Source organism: Pleurodeles waltl, chromosome 4_1 (genome assembly GCF_031143425.1).
Source record: "Pleurodeles waltl isolate 20211129_DDA chromosome 4_1, aPleWal1.hap1.20221129, whole genome shotgun sequence".
Lineage (NCBI taxonomy): Eukaryota > Metazoa > Chordata > Amphibia > Caudata > Salamandridae > Pleurodeles > Pleurodeles waltl.
The window spans coordinates 807809028-807822346 of NC_090442.1; the positions used below are offsets into that span (position 1 = coordinate 807809028).

The 13319-nt window shown below is 43.5% G+C and overlaps 1 protein-coding gene across 2 annotated transcripts in view; it reads right to left on the minus strand.

The window, feature by feature from the left end:
- The window catches only part of LOC138288186 (protein NEDD1-like), a 445800-nt gene extending 432737 nt beyond the window's left edge, over positions 1 to 13063 (minus strand). The window contains exons 1-2 of one of the 2 annotated variants that reach the window (XM_069229527.1): positions 12655 to 13063; positions 1512 to 1691 (exon numbers count right to left, since the gene is read on the minus strand). The gene's annotated coding sequence lies outside the window, so the exon portion shown is untranslated. The remainder of the gene's footprint in view (positions 1 to 1511; positions 1692 to 12654) is intronic. The other variant, XM_069229528.1, reaches the window with a different exon arrangement.
- Between the last annotated feature and the right edge of the window lie 256 nt (positions 13064 to 13319).

Genomic DNA, 13319 nt, shown 5'->3' on the forward strand with positions numbered 1-13319 from the left:
TGACAAATATGATCAGTACTTTCTACCAAGGCTATGGATCACGATACACAATATTGTAGCTTATTGCTTATTATTTTATTTGTGGGTCAATTTTCCTGCATTCGATGTCAACTCAAATACATTTCATACATACACAGTGGCTAATCCACCAGCACAATATAGACCATACATTTATTATGTGCTACAGTATGTACATTAACAATTCGAATACACTTACAAAAATTACTCATAACAAGGCCTTTTGTGTTACGAGGTCACTCCCACGTGAAGAGAAGGAAGGCAAATCCCCTGATTGCCAAGACGCAGCTATTGTCCAGGATGTGGTCATGTTTTTCTTTGGTACAGCAGCAGATTACAATTTTTGGTAGCAAAAAAAACAAAAAAACAAATAGTAGAGGATTTGGAATGCTCCTCCTTTTTAGAAGTCAGAGCAGTAAAGCATGTTGTGCACACTGCTCTTACAAAGAAAGGTAGGTCAAGATGGTTGCTTGCACACCAGTAGTCTTTCAGAAGGTTGAGAAAAGGCAAAATGGGCTGGATAACGCAGTCCGTCAAGGATTTTCAACGCATCATCCCTGGGCGTCAAAGTATCCTCGCATCCTAGTGAGGAACCAAGGCTGCACTCCTGTGAATTGATGCATCACCTTGCAGCATGGAAAGAAATGACTCATCATCTGTGCTGTGCCAGGACAACCGGATGAGGCACCTTATTTTTCCAATGCATCTCCTCCTCTCCGGTCCCCGGGCATCGTTATTTTTGACGCATCCCTGGTACTATGTGTTATAAGGATATAGCCACTTATTCTTAAGTATCGAGAATCATTTAAACCTTTAAAAAGTTATATCTCGACTTGTGCATATTAGATTGTTGTCATTTTTATTTTAATCAGATAAATGCAGATTTTTCTAAACTGGCATGGAGCACATTTTGTAGTGTTTTCACTGTGTTACTGCATGATTTATTGCAACAAATACTTTACACATTGCCTTCTGAGTTAAGCCTGCCTACTCTGTGCCAAGCTACCAGAAGGTGAGCACACGATAATTTTGATTGGGTTGTGACTTACCCTGACTAGGACCTTGGTCCCTCCTTGGACAGGGTGCATACCTCTGGCAACTAGAGCCAATTTCTAACAGTAGGGGTACTTAAAACACAATATTTTTTGTGATAATCAAAATTTTTAAGACCTTAAAAACACAGACAAGAGAGAGCCTGTGTGTGTGTGTGGTGTGTGTTTTTGACAGTGTGAGCATGTAAAAATCTCAGATGAAAGACACTTTGCATTAACAGACTGAAAACACTTGTACTCAACTATGCACTACAGAATACATTTTTAGGGGGTATATTGCCCCAAATACCCACCCCCCACACCCCCCCTGGAGCAACACCCCTGTCTGGATCATTGAAAGTGGTGCTGAAGGTGCCCTGCTAGTCAAATTCCAAAACGGTGGACTTAGAAAATATCTGGCTAAAAAAGTGCTGTGAGAACCCAGAGGAGACTGAGACCTACCTGTTTGTCTATCCACCCAAGGTGCATCACCGGTTGGCCTGACTTCACTAAAGATTCTGCTACGTTCTTCTTCTCAGCAGCAAATCCTGTTCAGCAGCCCTTCACAGAAGGGGTTTAAGGCATCATAAAGCCATCATTGGCTACAGCTTGCAGTTTCCTCCCGCTGCAGATTTTTGACTTCTATAAAAAAAAAAAAAAAAATAAATAAAAAAAAAGAAGACTGTAGAAATCTTCACCGGAACTTTGTCCAGCAGCTCTCAGATGACAATGACTCCTCCTTGGACAACACCTACAACCTTGTCACAATCTCAGATGATGCCTCTGCCCTTCCCAGTCCGATTATTCAAATCAAGAGGAGCACTGCACTAGAAACAAGTTGTGTATGTGCCTCACATCAAACGTTAATGTCTCCGTTGAAACCTACAAACCTACTAGCACCAAGCAAGATCAAAACTTCACACCACCCAATCACAGCACCTCTGTCTTTGCAAAAACTCAAACTGTAGCTCAAATCCACCAGTCCTTCACAATGACAAATGACAATCTTTATGTACTCTCCTCAATCCGTGGTCCGGCACAGGCCTCCGTATTAATCAGGCCTCCAGTGGCGAACCCAGCAAAGCAGCCTGTGCACAGCCTGCACACAGACGAACTTTGGGCCCGCTCTCTCTCCCTTTCAAACAACGATGAATTACTACAGGCATTAGAAGTCAAAACTGTTCATATTGAGGAAGTTCATTCCCCAAACCACCAAGGAAGTCTGGCACCATCTGACATTACCCATAAACCGGTGCTCCAATCTCACAGCGCATGCAAAATTAAGATGATCCAGTCATCCTTGGGCGCAACCAAAAGGGATAACATGCTGGAAACGCCTCTGCCCAGGGCCACACCGTCATCCCCCGACATAAGGACCCCCACAGTCTACCACCCAAAGTAGGGCACAGCTAGGCAGGATGGTAACGACGTGGGCCTACCAGTCCTTCAGCAAACCTCTTCCCCTCTGCAGAAGTACATCCAAACAACAGGAAAAGACCCAACACGAGCACTTGATTACGTAGTCAATCAAGAGCCAACCATCCCGTTGTGGTGGGACTGTCTACTCACAGCCCTGTAATCATCTATCGAAGTCTAAAATTTCCAGTTGGACGAACTGAACACACAGATCGACATTATGAACTTAATTGCTGAGCAAATTGCGGGAATAAACCAAAAAATGGAAACCCTCACATCTCTAATAGTGAAATCACAAGCAGGCCCCACACAGAACTGAGAGTAATGTGCCTGCGGCCCAGTCATCAATAAACTAATTGTACTTCCAGACATTCCGTCAAGTAAATTAATATCGCACCAGCCCGCCAGAAATCAGGAAATAACACTCACACTGCCTACTGCAAGCCCCACCCAAAAACTGGATGTGAACCTCAGCCAACACGAGCTGATCTGAGACTCTTAATTACCCACAGCTTAGACCAACCCCGCCTCTGAGCCATCCCTTAACAACACAGTACCGGAAAGGCTAATTTGGACCAGCAATGAAACTGACCACCCAAAATTAACGAAAAGACAAAGAAAAAGCTTAAGGAAAGCCAGGAAGAAGCAATCTGACCATAACGACCGGACATGTAAAAAAGATTACCCCATTTTTGCTAAACAACCCATCAATGTAGTCTCAAAGAAGGCAGACAAAGACACAAGCACACCGGACTGCAGCAGTCTGTCCTATCAGGCGTGCTACAGAATATCAAGCACGGTACTTGCACATAATGCATCATCAAGACAATCACAGCCATCAATGCAAGACGAACTCCCCCTCAAGCTGCTGTTACAACCACTTTAAACCTCTCAGGAGAACCACGACATCCTGAATAGAGGGAACATTATGAGGCCCCTAGAAGTAATCCCAGAGCTCAACATATTTTCCTCTGCAGAACTAACAACTGTAGAATTCCAACCATCTAAAGACAACAAGTGATCAGAAGCCATACTAACAACTTGGGAAACAGCAGATCACATCCTGATGTTTGCTTTGCGCTTTGAGACCTGGGGGATTTCCGTATTAAGGCCGGAACCGGTCAGATACCTGTATCCGCTTCTGAGCACTAGCGCTCCCATGGTAGCAGACGAACTACCAACAACGGTCTTGAGGGGGACCCTAAGAGTCTCTCCCACGCCTTTCGGTAATCAAAGAAACCATCCGACTCAAACCCAAAATCCACTCACCGAAGCCAGTTGGGAGCGGCTGCCCATAGCCCTCAGTGCCCCTCGCCTTGCATGAGAATTACACCCATCACGGGCAAGTCCAGACCAGAAGCACCTAAGACTGCTAACCTGGAATATAGCAGGTACCCAATCATTGTTGGAAACAGGCTCTCCACCAAAAGCCTAGCATAACATGGATATAATCGCACTTCAGGAAACCTGGTCACAATAGGTCTTCCCACTATCGGGTTTCACGTTGTTTCAAAAAAACACTGTTAAGCACAAGCTGCACGGAAGACCAAGTGGGGGTCTAGCAGTTTACCTCTCACTAACCCTGAAAATGTATATAGGAGAGCTGCCACATGAAGACAAAGACTGCCAAGTGCTCAAACTCTGCAACTGGAACTCCTACAATAGACTTCTGGTGTTATTGGTCAACGCCTACGTACACCCCGGCTCCATTCGCAAACGAGCTGCAATAAAAAGCCTAACAATCATCATTACGTACTACCACCAGACCCACCCTGATTGGGACATCATTTTGACAGGAGACTTTAAATCGAATATATTTAAGGCTCAAGAGGCAGACGAAATACTAAGTGCTGACAACTCCTACTGGAACGTCCTGACTCGGGTGTTATCGACCTTTACTCGTCGTGATCAGCAGGGAGCACAGTTGGTGACATCACTGGAATACCTCAAACTATGGGTACTAAACGGGAGATTCACTGGTGACTCCTCTCCCACCCCCCAAGCCACACCTTCTACGGCCCAATTCATGGTCCATTCTAGACTACACCCTAGTGTAGTGAAAATAAGTATGTTTGATCACTGACTGGGTTTCACCACTGTGCATATTAGTTGTTCAATGTTCACCAGTAGCACATTACATTTTGTATTCAGTTTAGCTGCCTATTGGCTTTAACATGGCATTAGACATTTTGTATTCAGTTTAGCTGCCTATTGGCTTTATCGTGGCGTTAGACATTGCAGATAAGCTGTGTTTTTACACATGGTAAAACAAGCTGTGTTTTTTGTAGATTCTCTCACCGAACACTAATCATGATAAGGAAGCGCATATTTTGTGTTTTTTTCTAGTCAGCCTTGGGAGGAACAGGCCATGAAGACTTGGCCAACCTTCAACGCTTGTTTCTTCAAACTCTGACCTACAATAGCCAGCATGTTTTGAATATTAGGGGGAAGGGATAAAAGGTGTCCCTGGGCAGCAGCGAGGGGAATTTTACGAGACTTCAGTCAGGAGTGGATGTCAGCTGCCTGACCTGTCCCGTACGGGTGGAAAATCTCTTTCTCGCAGTTGAACAGGAGTCATCAACTTGCAGGCATGAGAAAGATGAAGAGCAGTGATAGGCCCTATGGTGATGAATTTTGACTTTTATTCTTTGCTTTGAAGTTATGCTATAATATAATCACATATATTTGCTGTGTACATTGCAATTGAGAATAACTTTGATATATTTTCCTTTCATTGCTGTGACAATTTTTAAACGTGTGCCTCCAACCTACTAATCTCCTCTCTCAGGAACCTTGTGGTGAAGTAATAATAAATGTCTTCTTTAAACTAAGAAGTGCATTCCATAGATTGTTTTCAGCTTGGTCATTAGTGAAAGCAAAACACCTAGTCACATTACCTTTCATCCCTTTGGTACAGCAATTTCAAAGAAAATACACCACCTCCAGTGACCATTCGTATCAAATACTGACCATAAGTTCCTCCTTACCTGTCCATGAACCTACCCAGGCACAAATGGAGCAAATCGAGGCAACGAGCTTGAAGACACTACGCTGGTCATCTGCCACAATAGGAGCCTTATCTTTATCTGTAAAATTGCAGACGTTCGAGAGCCTTAAAAACCAAGAACACATAATGGATGTCTGGGAGGACTTCCGAGTGAAAATACTGGACCAACATTCTCATCACAACCCATCACGGCCAATTCGTTGAGTCCCTTCGGCCCACCTTTCAAAACAAGTCCAACGCCTAGAAAAAGCTCAAAGGAAGCTTGCAAGACTTCTGAAGGCCTGCCCAGGCAATCTGCTACTCTGGGACGAACTGAAAAATTCAAAGAAAGAAGGCAAAAGACAAATAAGTAAAGAGAAGGCCAAAAAAACCTAGCTCCTTTTGGCTAAAAAAAAAAAAAAAAAAAAATACATGCCGCAAAAGGAAAAAAATCCAGGGAATTCTGGGGTATTATCAATGATCTAAATATGTGAGGGAACCCGATCAACAACTCAAACATCCCGGAAAAGACTTGGGTGAGTCACCTCAAGACAATCTTCACAGCAAAGTTCAACCCCTTGGAAACACCCCACAACTGCCAGCCTGGACACCCATCATGGGAAACATCTTGCTGGACAACGGGGAAACGACCAAACTCACCCAGTTGACCGATAGGACATAACGAGCACTCCTAAAGGCTCACCGGGAATGAGCACCCAGGCCAAATGGCCTTCCACAAGCTATTTTTACAGAAGAAGCAGTTTTCTGGTCAGAAGTGCTAATCTCCATATACCAGGAAGCAAGTTTAGCAGGAGGCATCCCTGAGAGCTGGCGGGACTCTATAATCAATCCAATCTTCAAGGATGGCAATAGAGACAATCCGGGCGACTATAGGTTAATTACCCTTATTGACGTTGAGGCAAAGAACTACGCCTCCCTGCTCCTTGCTGAACTAAGAACATGGTCTGAAAAACATAAAATCGTCCCAATCAACCAAACAGGCTTCAGAAAAGGAGTGGGTACTACAACCAATATCTTAATAACTTCTCTCCTGATAGAGCACAGTAAACGGTGGCAGAAGAAACTACATCTTGGCTTCATCGATTTCAAGGCCACCTTTGACCGAGTGAATAGACACCTGCTCTGGAGTAAGCTGAAACAATGGGGGCCTTCCGGCACCCCTCCTCAATGCAATAATTGCTTCATACTCAGACACATGGGTACACAAAGATCAGAGATGACTCAAGGAAAATCTCCACAACCCTCGGCCTGAAACAAAGCTGCGTACTCACCCCGCATCTGTTCAACCTACAGGGAGTTCAGAATTATTAGGCAAATGAGTATTTTGACCACATCATCCTCTTTATGCATGTTGTCTTACTCCAAGCTGTATAGGCTCGAAAGCCTACTACCAATTAAGCATATTATGTGATGTGCATCTCTGTAATGAGAAGGGGTGTGGTCTAATGACATCAACACCCTATATCAGGTGTGCATAATTATTAGGCAACTTCCTTTCCTTTGGCAAAATGGGTCAAAAGAAGGACTTGACAGGCTCAGAAAAGTCAAAAATAGTGAGATATCTTGCAGAGGGATGCAGCACTCTTAAAATTGCAAAGCTTCTGAAGCGTGATCATCGACCAATCAAGCGTTTCATTCAAAATAGTCAACAGGGTCGCAAGAAGCGTGTGGAAAAACCAAGGCGCAAAATAACTGCCCATGAACTGAGAAAAGTCAAGCGTGCAGCTGCCACGATGCCACTTGCCACCAGTTTGGCCATATTTCAGAGCTGCAACATCACTGGAGTGCCCAAAAGCACAAGGTGTGCAATACTCAGAGACATGGCCAAGGTAAGAAAGGCTAAAAGACGACCACCACTGAACAAGACACACAAGCTGAAACGTCAAGACTGGGCCAAGAAATATCTCAAGACTGATTTTTCTAAGGTTTTATGGACTGATGAAATGAGAGTGAGTCTTGATGGGCCAGATGGATGGGCCCGTGGCTGGATTGGTAAAGGGCAGAGAGCTCCAGTCCGACTCAGACGCCAGCAAGGTGGAGGTGGAGTACTGGTTTGGGCTGGTATCATCAAAGATGAGCTTGTGGGGCCTTTTCGGGTTGAGGATGGAGTCAAGCTCAACTCCCAGTCCTACTGCCAGTTCCTGGAAGACACCTTCTTCAAGCAGTGGTACAGGAAGAAGTCTGCATCCTTCAAGAAAAACATGATTTTCATGCAGGACAATGCTCCATCACACGCGTCCAAGTACTCCACAGCGTGGCTGGCAAGAAAGGGTATAAAAGAAGGAAATCTAATGACATGGCCTCCTTGTTCACCTGATCTGAACCCCATTGAGAACCTGTTGTCCATCATCAAATGTGAGATTTACAAGGAGGGAAAACAGTACACCTCTCTGAACAGTGTATGGGAGGCTGTGGTTGCTGCTGCACGCACTGTTGATGGTGAACAGATCAAAACACTGACAGAATCCATGGATGGCAGGCTTTTGAGTGTCCTTGCAAAGAAAGGTGGCTATATTGGTCACTGATTTGTTTTTGTTTTGTTTTTGAATGTCAGAAATGTATATTTGTGAATGTTGAGATGTTATATTGGTTTCACTGGTAATGATAAATAATTGAAATGGGTATATATTTTTTTTTGTTAAGTTCCCTAATAATTATGCACAGTGATAGTCACCTGCACACACAGATATCCCCCTAACATAGCTAAAACTAAAAACAAACTAAAAACTACTTCCAAAAATATTCAGTTTTGATATTAATGAGTTTTTTGGGTTCATTGAGAACATGGTTGTTGTTCAATAATAAAATTAATCCTCAAAAATACAACTTGCCTAATAATTCTGCACTCCCTGTATTCATGGCAGACCTAATCCTAAGCTTTGGATGCCGGAAACGTTCACCTCCCTCCCCGCCTGGGAGGGCTCTCACTGACACATCTACTTTATGCGGACAATATGGTATTGTTCAGCTGCACTAAAGTTGGCCTACAAAGATCCCTAAACATTCTTGCAGACTACGTTCAATCCAACCAGCAGGAAATCAGGAAATCAATGTGTAAAAATAAAAAATAATGGGTGTAGGCTGCAAGCACACCCTCAAATCAAGGATGGCCTTTAGCAATGTTTCAATAGAGATGGTGCCATATTACAAATATCTTGGAGTCATTTTAGACGGTTAGGGTTCCTGCCGTCAACAGAATGAAATACATTGTACAAAGAGTCCCAGCACTAATTTACGCTTTCTCCCTACTGGCCAAACGGCTACACGGACCATCACTTTGTCCTCTGCTAACAGTCATTTCATCCAAACTGCTTCCCACACTAACCTATGTAAGAGTGGCAATGTACGGTCAAAACGAGCCCCTGATAGACAAAGCACAGCTCAAAGTATTTAGATGAGTCCTCAAATTACCAAACTCTGCTTCTCCAGGGCAGCTCTGCCTTGAATTTGGACTTGTTCAGCAAGACTTGGCCGCAAGAGCAGAGGAGGTTAAAACCTGGTATAAAATCAGTCACTCTGCAGACAAATTGAACAAGGCTCTTTGACAGGCCCTAGCGCATGACCAGCACTCAACCTACCATAAGTACCTTCGATCATCAATTGCCGAGTTACGACTTAAGGATCTGTGGGAGGCAGCCTCGACATACAATTATTTTTCTAGAGGGGCTACCAAGGCCACTAAAATCCTTTCGTTCATAGAATGTATAGCCAAATTCAGTGTTCGGGCACACACATGGATGACCATAAAACACTATGCCAAACTTGAACCAGCTGCCTATCTCTCCACAACGTTTGCACCGCACATGAAACAATCTAATGACAATGCGACTAGGCAACCTGCCAACCCTGCCCAACGCTCCATCCTGGAAGGACATTACCTTGCAGCAGTGCAGGCACTGTGCATGCCAAAAGGAAGACCTAATGCACATAACCTGCATCTGTCCGGGCCTGTTAGATCTCCTAAAGAGATTTCTTAAGAGGTTGTTCACCGACGGAGCCATTAGGACCTGCAGGGAGTCCTAGTAGCCTGCTTCAACCCACACGACCCCCAGCTAACTAAGTTTATCAAGTTCTTTAAATACGCTATGTAACAAAAATGTTTGGGCGTTTAGCTCCAAACGTATCTCTCCCATCTAATGACATCTTGAATCCCTGGCCTGCACATCTTTTATCCCCCACTATAACCAAGTCATTTTTTAACAATATATTTATTTTAACTCTTAACTCCTCAATCTTCATTTAATTTCTCTGTATTACAATCTTAATTTCTTTCTTTTCTTCAGAATGTTTTTACCATGTAATTTGGCAAAATTGTTATGGTCTTAATCAACTGAAACAATTATTTAATCTATATTTAATCTCTTTGCGTTACAATGTTAATTTTCCTTCTTTTCTTCAGAATGTTATACCATGTAATTTGGCAAAATTGTTATGGTTTTAATCAATTGAAACAATAAATAAACATTTATATTTAGGTGCTGCATAGATACTCTAAACATTACCTGTAAGTGAAGCCTGGCTGCTTTTGTGCCAAGCTGCCAGAGCACTAAGCATAGGTTAATTTAGTGACTTTCATGGTTCACCCTGACAGGGATTGTGACTGTTGCTTGAGCAGGGTTTCCACCAAACTCAACCAACAATCCGATTTCTCACAGAAGCCCTAATTTGACCTCCCAAAATCTTGCAGCTTTTCTTCTCTTGAGTGTGCTGTTATTGTTTCTGTTCAGGCTGTGAAGCTTCACCACATATTGGGTTATGCTTCCATCACCACTGCCTGAACCTCAGAATCAATTTACACTTACTGGCTTGAAAGTAGCTCCACTGCTCCACAGTGAACCGTTCAGACCCTTCTCTTACTTGGTGACTTGCAAGTTCATCTTTCTGAGGAAGTTACATATTCCACTTCTCCTGGGTGGACCCTACAGACTCCCATCAATATATGTAATAATATTTTGGAAGCTAACACTACATCAGGCTGCCTTCAGTCATTCCGGGGTGGATTTCCTAAAACTTTTGAAGGTTTGAAAGCTAAGTCTTCTATGCAGTCACATCCATGCCATTCCTGCACAAACCGCACAGTCCCTTGTCTCACTTACTGGTTGTGAAGCTATGCCCTTTCGTGCCCCCCCTCTCTAATATTTCTTTATGATCCACTCTTGTTTATGAAGAGAAACCAAGCTTTCCATTCGGTTGCTCTTCCACCGCTACTGGGTGGACACAAGACAGATCTGTAGCATCACATTCACACATTAAACACTCTCCATTTGGACCAAAATACAATCTCACCTATTAGCAACCATGCACATACTTCAGATCACTTATTAGCAGTTCACCCAAAGATGAAAACTAAGGTAGGCACAAGCAAAGGCGACTTTTTCTCTTGCATCTCTCTGATTCGCTGTATGATTAAGGATAGCAGTAAGCTTTCTAGGGGTTTAAAAACTGCAATGTGGGACAGCCAGACAGGCAACACACCAGATGCCAGCAGAGGAATAAAAAATAAAAAAAACACTCTGCCCAGTGTATCAGAAAAATCAGTGCTCCTAAATATGACGAGATGTCAAGTTATAGCAAGTGGGAGGAGTGCAGTGATACTTTAATGAGAACTGAACGATATCTACATCAGTGACCACGTTGTTTTAAGCAATTTGTTGTATTTCGTTTTAATCTATTGCAATAGGAAAATCTATCACTCCAACCCCAAAGGAGGGAGGTTAGAGTGACTGTGCTACAACGGCTTCAGCTGTACGAAAGAGAGTAATCACACCTTTCCCACAGAAATAGTGGGTAGGTGGGGAGTTTAGTCCATAAACTTCATAGCACATAAAGTAACTGAAAGGTTCTGAGTAATCTAGGACCTGCTTCGATTAACAGATGGGTCACACAAAGCACTTCCAAATAGGAGCATTTGATATCGACTGTCATCAAGAAATGTAATTGATGCATACCTTCAAGTAACCATCAGTGAAAAACTCCATTCTGCAGCAAAAGGTGAGCACTGCAAGTCTCAGCTTGCCCTTTACTGCTGATATAATCCTCATGGGTTTTAACAAATATGCTGGCACCAGTGGTTAGTCTCACGCACCAGAATACATACGATTCACTACTACATACTTCTTCACTTTTCTGTAGAAAAATCATACACATTAAGATGTCCATATAAGCTGTATAAAATCCCTTTTGAACCCTTAACAGACCCTGAGCTTCACTCTGCAACAATCTGCATAGGGATCAACAAGCAACTCATCAGGAGACTACCTACCATTCAGAACATGGTGGGCAAAATCAGTCTCAACATCCCACGCCACACATGCATGTCACCTCACCTAAATGAGCTACACTGGCTACACAAACAAATAAGCATACTTCAAATTCCTGACTCACACCTTTAAAGCACTACATAACTCAGGCCCCACATACGTCAACAAGTGCATCTACTTCCACAAACCCTCCAGATATATCCACTCGGGCAAATGTCAACTGGCACACATTCCACGAATATAGAAAACCAAATTAGGAGGTAGAGTTTCCTCTTAGGTTGACCCTCAAGCATTGAACTACATGTCACTACACATCAGAGCCCTCTCATCACTTATTGAACGCTGCAGGAAAACGAAGACCGGTCTCTTGGAATAGTCCTCCACCTATCCCAGGCGAGACTGCTCGGCGTCAGGATACCACTCTTGGTAATAGCGCACTTAACACATTAAAAGAACAAAGGAGGGGTTTCAGTGGTGTACCGAAACTTGAGGGGATGGGGCTGCAAAGTACACTGAGGGTCCCACTCTGAGCTCACTCAGGAGCTCTCAGGCCGAGGTACCTCCGCACCGTGGGGGCTGAGGGAGCCTTTGTTACGCCACTGATTGGGTTAGTTAAACATGAAAGCCCAGGACTAGAAATTCTGTCCTCCAATTTAATGGATGCATATTTGCCCTGCATGGCATACTTCTTGCTTTACCAGCCTGCGCTACAGAATAACTGCTTTCTCTAAACCATATTTAAAGAAGCGTTAAGAGGAAAGAAAATGCAAAGGGTTTAAAATAATTCTACACACTTTGGAGTGCTGCTACCCATACGTAAGACACCTATCCTAGCAGTTGTTTTAGGTCAAAAGCCTTTAAAACGACATTTATTCAAATCTTTCGAAGGAAGAACTGCAAAACAACAGCTTCAAAACCATACCTCACAGTAAACCGCTTATTCGTTTTGTTCGATTTGCCCCACTTCACGAATCGTTTTCCATGAGGAATTAAACCATTTGTCGAAAAAAGAACTCAAAAACTCTTTAACACAGCGCTTCAGTCTGCCTCCAAACGTTCCAACACTAGATGTTGCTATTACTGCCTGCCCAGAGAAGTGGGAGGAGAGATGTAAAAAATTCAAATGTAGGCGTCAGAAGGACCAGGGTAGTTCTCGTGGTGGAGCGGACGTAACGAGATTTGCTTATTGAGGATAGACATTTTAGGACCACCTGCACATCCCGAGTTCGTTCTTGCTCTTGGCCCATACATTAAACCAGCATCTGCTGCAGGTCGTATATTGTTTACTACATCTGAACGCATGAGCTCTGCAGGGGACTGGGTCTGCACACGAGGGCACTCATCCAATTCAGGTTGCTACTTTGTATGCTGGGATTTGTAGTCTTTATTTCACAAGGGTACTTACTTGATTACAAGGCTAGAATGCAACGTGCGATCCTGGCCTGCATGTGTTACTTAGGCAGGACCCTGGGAAATTTGAGAGGTCCAGAGGAAAGCAGCTGAAACAAAATGAAAGACATGCGTTTCCGAACGCTGCTTTAAGACACACCTGTACGTTGCCAGTCAGTGACTGCGTTATGTATCTGT